Genomic DNA, 10,098 nt, shown 5'->3' on the forward strand with positions numbered 1-10,098 from the left:
TTAGTAGAGTCCTAACCATATTCCTATTCTGACTACACCTGTTTAACTCTCTTCAAAATTATTTTTACATAATATATAATATTTATAATTATATGATCATCTGTAATACATAAATATGTTCCTAGAATTATATTTCTAATTCTTTGATAGAGGCTCTAAGATATCTATATTTAGGTATGTTTTAACAAAGGTTTCATGGCTCGCTGCCTCTTTAAATTTTGTTCTGATGACCAATTTCTATTTTAAATTCAGATTTCTTTCCCTTCTCACTTTTCATTCCTTCAGCTGGGATACACCAATATTCCAATACCTTTTAACGCTCACACTTCCTTTTATCATGGTGTCACTTTCCTTCCTTTTCCTTTCTCAGGTGTTCAGTTTCCCTACTCAGATCCAGCCATACCCGCCCCCTGCACTCCTTCCTTTTGGGTGTTATGGCTGACTGGGAGCAGTCAGTTCCCCAAAGGAAGGAGAAAGCATATTCATATCCTATACTTTTGGGCTACTTTCCTGCTATTGCTCCTCCTCTACCACCGCCACCTGCCTTTCTGTGGCTATTAACTCCTTTTTTAGCATATTCTCCCCATTCTTTCCTCATTTGATGTAACTGCTACTAGAATTCTTTTAGTCACTATTTACTTCTCCTTCTTCCAGTTAGCGATGATCATGTTATAGCTTAAGGATAAAGGTAAAAAGACACAATGATTGTTAGAAAGAAGAAACACCAGTTATTTAAGTCACCAGATAAGGGTCACACCAATAGTTAGTACTAAAACTTACCCTAGAGACTGGTGTCCTCACTTCCAGGCAGTTCCAAGGCTTTCCTCTCCTTCTTTAAATGCTAAAATCCACATCAGAAGGGTGTGTCCTTGCTTTTGGAGAAAGGCCAACAATATATATTTAAGATAATTATGTACTCGTGAAAGAAGCAGAATTGTGGCTGTTATCAATGCTTTAGGAGGTATGTCTGCTGAGCACCTAAAGAAGCCCTGAGCGTGTATACTCTTGCTGACATTCAGAACACCTTAGACTTTTCCTTCAGGGCCTCTATGAAAATGATTCGCAAGAAAAATCTACCAGCATGTAAAATTGATTGATGGAATTTGGAATGATTAATTCAAAAGAGGAAGAACTAGAAGGGACATGATAACTGTCTTCAAATAGCTGAAGTGCTATTATGTGGAGGAACGATTAAATAAATAATTAAATTTATTTCCAGAGAATGGTAATTGAATGAAAATTGGAAACAGATTTTTAGTGCTATAAAGAAAGTGAGCATTTTGCCTAATTATACATTTCCCCCTCTATTTGGAATATACTCTTTTTCTATGGCTTAGCTACTCTGGATAAAAGGAATGTTTTCTTCATCCTATGGAAGATTCAGTCATATAAGTCTCTTCAAGACTGACTCAATATATAAATGGAACTTAAAGGAAATTATTAAATCTTCTATCACAGTGGTTCTCAACTAAGAGTGTTGTTTGTTTTGTTTTTGTTTTGCCTCCAGGAGATATTTGGCAGTATCTGGGAATATTTTTGGTCGTCACACTTAGGGTGGAGTGCTGCTAGGTAGAAGCCAGGGATGCTGTTAAATTTCCTATAATGCACAGGACAGTCCCCCAAACAGAGAAACATTGTTGAGGTTGAGAAACTCTGGTCTATCAAGGCAATAGACTGGTTTGCAAAGCTATTCTTAACTAGTCCTGCTGCCTAATTCTATTTTGTATGTCAGAAGTAAAATATTATTTCATTCTCTCTCTTTATGTTTTAGAACAAATCCTTATTATTATTTCCCCTTCCCAAATCATTGTATATTTGGGGTCAGCTTGATAAAGTTCTTATGATGAGAAAGATGAATAAGCTATATTTACAATTTTCAAAATATGACTTGTTATACATCTCTCTATTAGAAGTAGTCATGAGTACCTTATTAATGTGACAGGAGAATATTTTGAGCTACTAATTTACATCCCTTTATCTATGTATTTCTACTTTCCCTGATCTCCAGGCAAGTGACTATTTACTGTTTTGGAGGAACTACATGGCTGGGAGAAGCAGAAACAACTTAAAAATATTTCAGCATACTGAAAACTCAAAGACTTAGGAGAACTTAGAGAGTTTGTGGATAAGGATAAAGGGACAAGGGAATTCTCAGGTATCAACAAAGCACCTTAGAGACGCAAGGGCAGAAGTAGGGCTCTCCCACACATAGACGAAAAGGACAGCCTCCAATATTAAGTGTAGGGTAGTCTGGAGGCAGATATATGAGGTGAGAGATATTTGGGGGCTGTGAGGCTCTGGTAGTGTTGTCAGAGAGGAAGAAGACCTTCGAGAAAATTGCCTAGTGGATTCATACCACAGATACAGCATACACCAGCACAAGTTCAATAATTCTTAAAGGGTAGTTCAGAGTGGATCAATGGTCATTCCAGGGGCACACTATATTCACAAATAGCTAATAACCAAGGCCCCTAGGTCTCCCCAACCATGGAGAGAGGGATGAAAAGCCCCCAAAAATGACTCATTAATATTGTGCCAATCTGACATAGTAAAGACCCAGAGAAATAAGTTCAATTGTTACATAAAATAAAGAAAATTATATTCCTTATACCTATGAATTTAGAAATTCATATCCATTACAAGAGACTTGTTCTTTGTTCCTTATGACTGAACAGTGTTTAAGAAAACGCTTCTCAACCCATCCGTTCTCAATCTCCCAGTTACACAACCAGTTTATGACGACATTTCTCAACCTGGTAAACATGCCCTTTTAGTTGGTTGGGAAATCAAATTGGTAGGTTGCAACATCTAAAAAAGAATAGTTTAGATGGGAAAAACAAAATAGAGTACATCCAAATGTATCACACACAGTTAGCTTAAGTATTACTTTGTGAAAGTGTGTTCTGGAATCCACATAAAATGCACTTCTTTAAACAAAGTGTTTTAAAGACACCAACCCAAGAAACGACTAAGACCAGTGCTATCATGCCCTACTTCCCAGCTTACTGCATCATTACACAAAGCCTCTTATCTCCACACAACTCTGCACGGTTCCTCGTCCAACATTTTTTTATCCTTCTTTGCTCACTCTCATTTTCTACTGTGCCATCTGAACCTTATGTTTTATCATAAGAAAAATTCACTATATCTTCCACTGCATTTTTAAATGTTTCTTCATCTTCTCATTCTAACTTAGTCTTTACTCTCCTCTAAGCAGGGGACCCTGCTTCCCAGACAGCTTTCTCCAGTCACAGCTATTTCTCTCTCAGGCCCATTGTTCCATTGGGCTAGAATTGAGGTAAGTGTTCTTCCAGACCATTGCCCTTCACTTCTTCCTAAAATCCCAGCTTTGGGTCTCATGTCATCAGTTTATACCACTTGCTAACCTCCTTGTTGCTCCTTGTTGGAAACATCTTCAGACGCCCAGGTCTTATTTCCTTATATCCTTCAAAGATATTGAAGGATATATATATAAATATATATATAATTATTTCTGTCCTATTCCTTAATGATTTCCATACTCATATTATATATCCTTCAATATCTTTGTCTCTCAGTCCTTGATCTCCTTTCCTCTAATGATCTGGTCCTCCACCCATAACCACAGCCATGGTGCCTTAACCATGCTCACTGGTTTTACTTCAAATTCATTCCCACTAGCTTTAGTGCTCTCGGGCAATCCTACTACATTTCCCTAGACTATTTGCCCTATCATTCTAGCAGATGCTGCTCTTTTATTTTCCAATTCCCAGTGCATTCTTTTTTCTTCACATTCTCAAATGAAACAAAATCAGTCAGAAGTTACTCCTCATAACCGTACTATCACATCTTTGAGATTATCTGAATTCATGACCATTTACTCTGCCTTTCCTCCTGCTACTGTAGATGAACCGTCTGTGCTCCTATCTAAAACCAAGTTCAACAGCAGTGGTTCTCAGTGATTTTGCTCCCCCACCTGCCCCGCCTCACCAGGGGGACTTTGACAAAGTCTACAGAAAATTTTGATGATCACAACTCGACTGAGGGAGGGGATGCTTCTGGCATCTAACGGGTAGAGACCAGGAATGCTGCTAAGCATCCTACAATATACAAGAGAACCCCCACAACAAAGAATTGTATGGCTCGATCCGTCAGCAGTGCTGAGGTTAGGAAACCCTGTCCTCTGCTAGATCACTGAATTCTATCCAGCACCTTTCCCCTCCCTCTTTTACATCATCAAGCTTCTCCTCTTACCTGATCATTCCCATCTCCATGCAAACATACTTCTATCTTAAAATATCTCTTATCTTAAAAAACTTTTTTTCTCATTCTCCATTCCCTTCTAGCCACCTCCCTGTTTATCTGAACAACAAAATTTATGAATGAGTGAAAGAATTTTCCAAATGCTTTCTCATTCTGTCTCAACCTCATCGCAGGCAAGATTTCTTCTTCATCATTCACAAAAATAATATTTGCCAAGGCCACTTATGAGTATCATGTCAAACTTAATGGTCAATTCTTAGATCTCATTGACTTAACTATCAACATTTAATATAACTGATTACTTCTTCCTTCTTAAAATAATTTTTTCTCTTGTTTTCTGGCCATCTCTCTCAGTTTTTCTTTTGCTCCACTAACTGAGAGTTTCCAGTTTTTTTGTTTTTGTTTTTGTTTTTGCTTTCATTTTATTCATAGCTTAACTGAAAAGTCTTTAGATTTCTTTTCTATATACACTAGTTTCCTGAGTAACCTCATCTGGTTTTAGGGTTTTAAATTCCATCTATATGCCCATAGCGTTTGCATTTATATTTTTAGAGCTGATTTCTCTCTAACTCCAGACTTTTATATCATTTTGTATTCAATATTTTCACGTAGTTACCTAATAAATAGCCAAACAAGAACTCCTAATGTGTCTCCCCAAAATCTACTCTTCCAGCAGTCTTCTCTATCTCAGTTGATGGCATATCCATTCCACTAAGTTGCTTAGTTAAAAAATCTTGGTGTCCTTTCTGGCTTCCTCTGTTTCACTTGTATTAACATCAGTTGCTCCTGTCGCTCTGTCTTCAGAATATATCCAGCATCCAACCACTTCATTTCCTTCCAATGCAAATACATTAGTCCAAGTCATATCAGCTCAGGATTGGATTATTTCAATAGCCTCTTAATAGGACTTCCAGCTTTGACCTTGTGTCCCTTAAATCTATCATCTATCCAACAGCCAGAGTAATCTTTTAGAAAATTAATTCAGACCACATAATTTTGCTCAGAACTTTTCAACAGTCCCCCTACCTCTTAGAATAAATTTCACAATCTTTGCCATCATCTATAAGGTTACACATGATAAGCATCCCCCTTCCCTTTGACCTCTTCTCCTATCACTCTCATTCTGTCTCACTCTATTTTAATCACTTTCTTGTTCTTCTTGAATTGCACCAAGCATGCTTTTTCTAGAATATTTTTCCTCTCCAAGTCTTCACAGATTGCCTCCTCATGTTCTATGTCTCTGTACAATGGCAACTTGTCGAAATTGCCACTCTTGACCGCTCTATATAAAATAGCAACACTCTTTCCTCAACCTAATATCCCCATCCTGTGTTTAATATTTTTTTAGTGGTTTATTTATTTACCATTTGCTTCCCTTCACTGAAGTGAAAGTTTAATAAAGGTCATGGTTGCATTTTTGTTGTTGTTTATTATGACACCCCTAGCACCTAAAACAAACCTGGTACAAAATAAGCACTAGAAAAAAAAATTTAACTGTAAAAACCAATTTTGTCATTGCTACAAATTGACATTTTTAAAACCACCACATTAAAATTATTATTAAATATACCAGGAAACATAATATTCTGTAAGTTACTGAAATTAAACTCTGTTTTACAACTCAACTCTCCCCTGAACAGGATTGACGCTTTTGAATACTATCCTCCTAGAGGAATATCTTTTTGTGTGAGACAATTTGTCAAAGTAAACATAATAAAATATTGATGGAATTCTATCACATCGAATTAAAATGTCTTCACACTGTATAGTTACATAGTGTCCAGGCAGTATCCAAATGCAGCATAGCAGTAGTCCTTAGTGACTCCTTATTTTATATAATTTTTATGCAGTAATCTGGCATTGGTCAATATTTACTCAATTGAATCATATGAGAGAAGTATTTTACAATCATCTATAATTAGTCATCTTGGTATGTGGTCTCAACATGGCTATAGAGCAGATAGAATTGGGGCTATAACAAGATGTTTAATTTCTGATTCCAACCTAAGAACTCTAGGTTCTTTAAATATTTGGAAATGCCAAAATGCTCCTTTTAGATCATTGTTTCATGAGTGATAAAAAAGGAAAACATCAAAAGTAAATGAAAAATAAAATATCAAAACAGTTTCCTTTCTCTTTATTTTTCGCTCTCCACGGTTGCTGCAGTGGATGGACTGCCTTCTGGCATGTGAGCTCTGGGTGACTCGCACGTCTGCTGGAGTACCGCAGGCATCCCTGTCATTGTGGTGTGATCCTCCCAGGCCAGTTTGGGGCTGCAGGCCACCACTTCCATTCTCATCACATTTCCCGATTGTGCTTGTTCAGCGGGTACCTGTCATCCTGCTATGACAGTCTGTTCTGCCCTGCTCCTCTATCCCCGTGCCACTATCTCTGCATTTTCTCTGCTATCAGTAGTTCCTGAACTCTGGTTACCGACAGCTTGCCAACAGCACACTCTGTGCCCTTGTCATCTCTCGCCTACCACACCTGCTGCTGCCACCTGTTCCGGTACCTTGCCAACATCTCCCCTACTGCCATCAGCGCTGGTCATGCTCCTTCAGGGGGAGGAAGGATTTTTTCTAATCAGTGACTGCCGCTGGACAGTGTCACAACTAAACAGTGACATCTGGGAAATATCATGTCATCTGTCCTTGAGATGGTTTACTACTCTCATTGTTGCCAAAATATTTAACCACACAGTTCTGAGGTCTGTGGTGTTTGTTGCTCTAAGAATACTTTCTTTTCCTGGCTTTCTAAGAACTGCAACTTCTACCAAAATAAAATCTAACCGTTAATTAAAATAACTCGATTAAGCTTGTTTTAAACCTCTTCTCCTATGATTCTCTTTTCAAAATTTAGTTAAGGGGAGAGAAAGAGAGGGATGTATTATAACTTTGTCTCCAGCATCACTGACATTATTAGCTAGAGTAATAGAAATAAGTCTAAGTCAAATAATTCTATTATGTTTACTGGTAAGTCTAAATCAAACTTATGGGTTTTAAAGTAAATATTAAGTTAGTATATGATCTGTAAAAGATAAATAATTAATAATTAAGATATTGATGACTATACCACATATTTCTGGATGAATGATGTGCCCCATACTATTCTGTTTTTCCAAAATACCAAAGAGAAAATACCAAAGAGAAAACTGGGGGTGGAGTAGCCAGAGTTCAGGAACTACTGATAGCAGAGAGAAGGAAAATGAAAGAATCTATTGAAATATTGGGATTAAAATAAATTTTCAGAATGCAAAATTTTTTAAAAACTTGCATATCTATAGAATAATAGATTAATGAAGATCCAAAGGTCAATGGAAATCAAAAGATAGGAATGTGTAATGTAAACAATAAACTATTATGCAAATATAAAAATTATTTTTAAGCGGGTTATTTCTAAAGCACAGCTTCCAAAAATAGTGAATTATTACTTCCAAAAATAGTAGGGCTTAATAAGGCAGACTTTTTTATTTATGAACGCTCTAATTGCTGGAAAAATTACACCAAGCCAAAAGCTGATTTCATTTATACTAGTTCTATACTTTAAAATGATACAAAACAGTCTAATCTCATTAGCAAATCCCTTTAAATAATTAATAACATCTTTACAAAAATGTAAAATCCAGAATAGCGATATTCCTATAGAAATCAAGATTTCCACGCATTGCTTGGGGGGTAGGGAGTCTGTGGAGAGCTATACTTTATGAAAAATAGTCTGGCAAATTTATTCAAATAAAAATTGCACATAAATTTTAATCCATATTTCCCAGTTTTGGGAATCTATCTCACAGAAATAAATTCATAGGTACATTTGAATGTTTTGCATTATAAGTAAATATAGTAAAAAAAAACCTGGAAACAACTTAAATAACTATAAAAGGATATATATTTATTGCTGACTTTATGGAACATAAAGCAAATATTTAATAGAATGAATTAGCTCTATATGTATTAATCTAGTCCAAGAGGGCAATGCTTGGCATATTTTTATATGAGGAAAACGCAACCATGTGTATTAAAATATCTCATTTCCTAAAGCAAAAAAAAAAACCCCTCAAATATATATATAGAGTTAAATATTTGAAATACCATAAAAAAGGCATGGAATATACACATCAACACTGATTATATATTTTTAAATATATACCATTTGTTTAAATAAGTTTACATTCTTTTTAAATTTAAAATTTTAATATCTAAACACACAAAACACATTTTTAAAAGTAAAGCTCAATCTATGTTCTTCTATAACTGTACATGAAATTAAAATTGTTTTTAGGATTTCTTCTGGCTTGGAAATCATACACTCACTTTTCCAGTCAAACTTATACTTAAGAGACAGACCCTTGGTTTTCATACATGTATCATTAAGCATCCTGTTCACAGTTGTTCAACTCTAATAAAATTATGTCAATAAGGTCTTTGTTATTTTTTAAGTACTCACTTTTATATTTGGGTTGAAATTGGGAATACATCCCTGTAAATGTCGTCAAAAAGATATAACTCCAAAAAAAGCAGAGTTCTTTCAATTCTATTTTCTATGCTAAACATCCCCAGACATTTCTATCAAATAATATTCTCAGATCTTTAACACTCTCTTGGTCATAATTCTCTGGTTCTATTTTAAGATATGTTATTCTGCTTTGGAAACATTATCTATATTTTTCTTAAAGTACCCCAATTTTGCAATTCACTTTTAGTAGGCTTGCCTCAATAGAGATTTACTTTGAGATCGTGGCAAACTAACAACCCCAGGTCTGGCACTTGTGTGTTGTATTTGTGAATCTTTTAACACAAACTATGTTAGATTCTCTATTATCTGTCTTGTTCTTGAGCAATTGATTTTTTTAGCCTTGTAAATATAGGACTTTATTATCATCCACTTTCAGTTTGATTGTATTCACCATGTTAAAATAAAAAAGGAACTATATTGCACATACTACTGATTACGACTATGTGAAAAATACACCTACTTGTTAAAAAAGAAAAAAGAAAATAAACACACCAAAATTATTGTTATAAATAGGTTTAGGTGTTAGAATCATAAGTAATTTGCTCTTCTCTTTTTTTGATAGTTTTCTAATTTTCTTTAATGATACTTAGATGAAAAGGTTTTATTATTTTAAATAAAAATTAAAATGACCTTCGTCTCATTTGTTTGAACAAACTGCTATATATCCAAGAATGACATACGGAAGAGAACTTGGGAACATTTAACTGTGTAGTAACAACAATTCCTAGTTGATAGGATCTTAGGTGCTGATATGGCCTGTTCCCCACCTAAAAGTATAAAAGGGAAAGGGAAAGAGGGAGCTGTTGTTTAATGGGTGTAAAGTTTCAGTTTTGCAAGATGAAAAAGTTCTGAAAGTCTGTTTCACAACCATCTGTCTATACTTAACACTACTGAACTAACACTACTTGAAAATGGTTAAGCTAGAGTCTACGGCCATGCCACCCTGAATAAGCCCGATCCCATCTAATCTTAGAAGCTAAGCAAGGTTGGGCCTGGTTAGTACTTGGATGGGAGACCATCTAGGAAAATCCAGGTGCTGTAAGCTTAAAAAATAAAAAAAATAAGGAATTGTAAACTGACAAGTTCCTTGCAATCTGTGAGGTCAACCAAGGGTTTCCTCACCTAAAAAAAGAAAAAAAGTAAAGTTTTATGTTATATGTGTTTTACCACAATTTTTTTTTTTTTTACCACAACTTTTCAATATTAGATATGGTGGATAAAAAAGTATATGACGACTCTGTCCAGCGAAGCTCCTCACAGCCCAGCCCCCGGGCTCCCAGCACTGTCAGCTGCACCCCAGAATTCAGGCAGAGCTGGCTTCCCACCAGGCTGGGGCCACAGCTT

At 35.7% G+C, this 10,098-nt stretch overlaps 1 pseudogene; it reads left to right on the forward strand.

Moving 5' to 3' along the window:
• Positions 1 to 9,679: 9,679 nt before the first annotated feature.
• On the forward strand, positions 9,680 to 9,799 carry LOC120588495 (uncharacterized; annotated as a pseudogene).
• Positions 9,800 to 10,098: the final 299 nt, after the last annotated feature.

This window comes from Pteropus medius, unplaced genomic scaffold (assembly GCF_902729225.1).
Source record: "Pteropus medius unplaced genomic scaffold, Ma_sr-lr_union100, whole genome shotgun sequence".
Lineage (NCBI taxonomy): Eukaryota > Metazoa > Chordata > Mammalia > Chiroptera > Pteropodidae > Pteropus > Pteropus medius.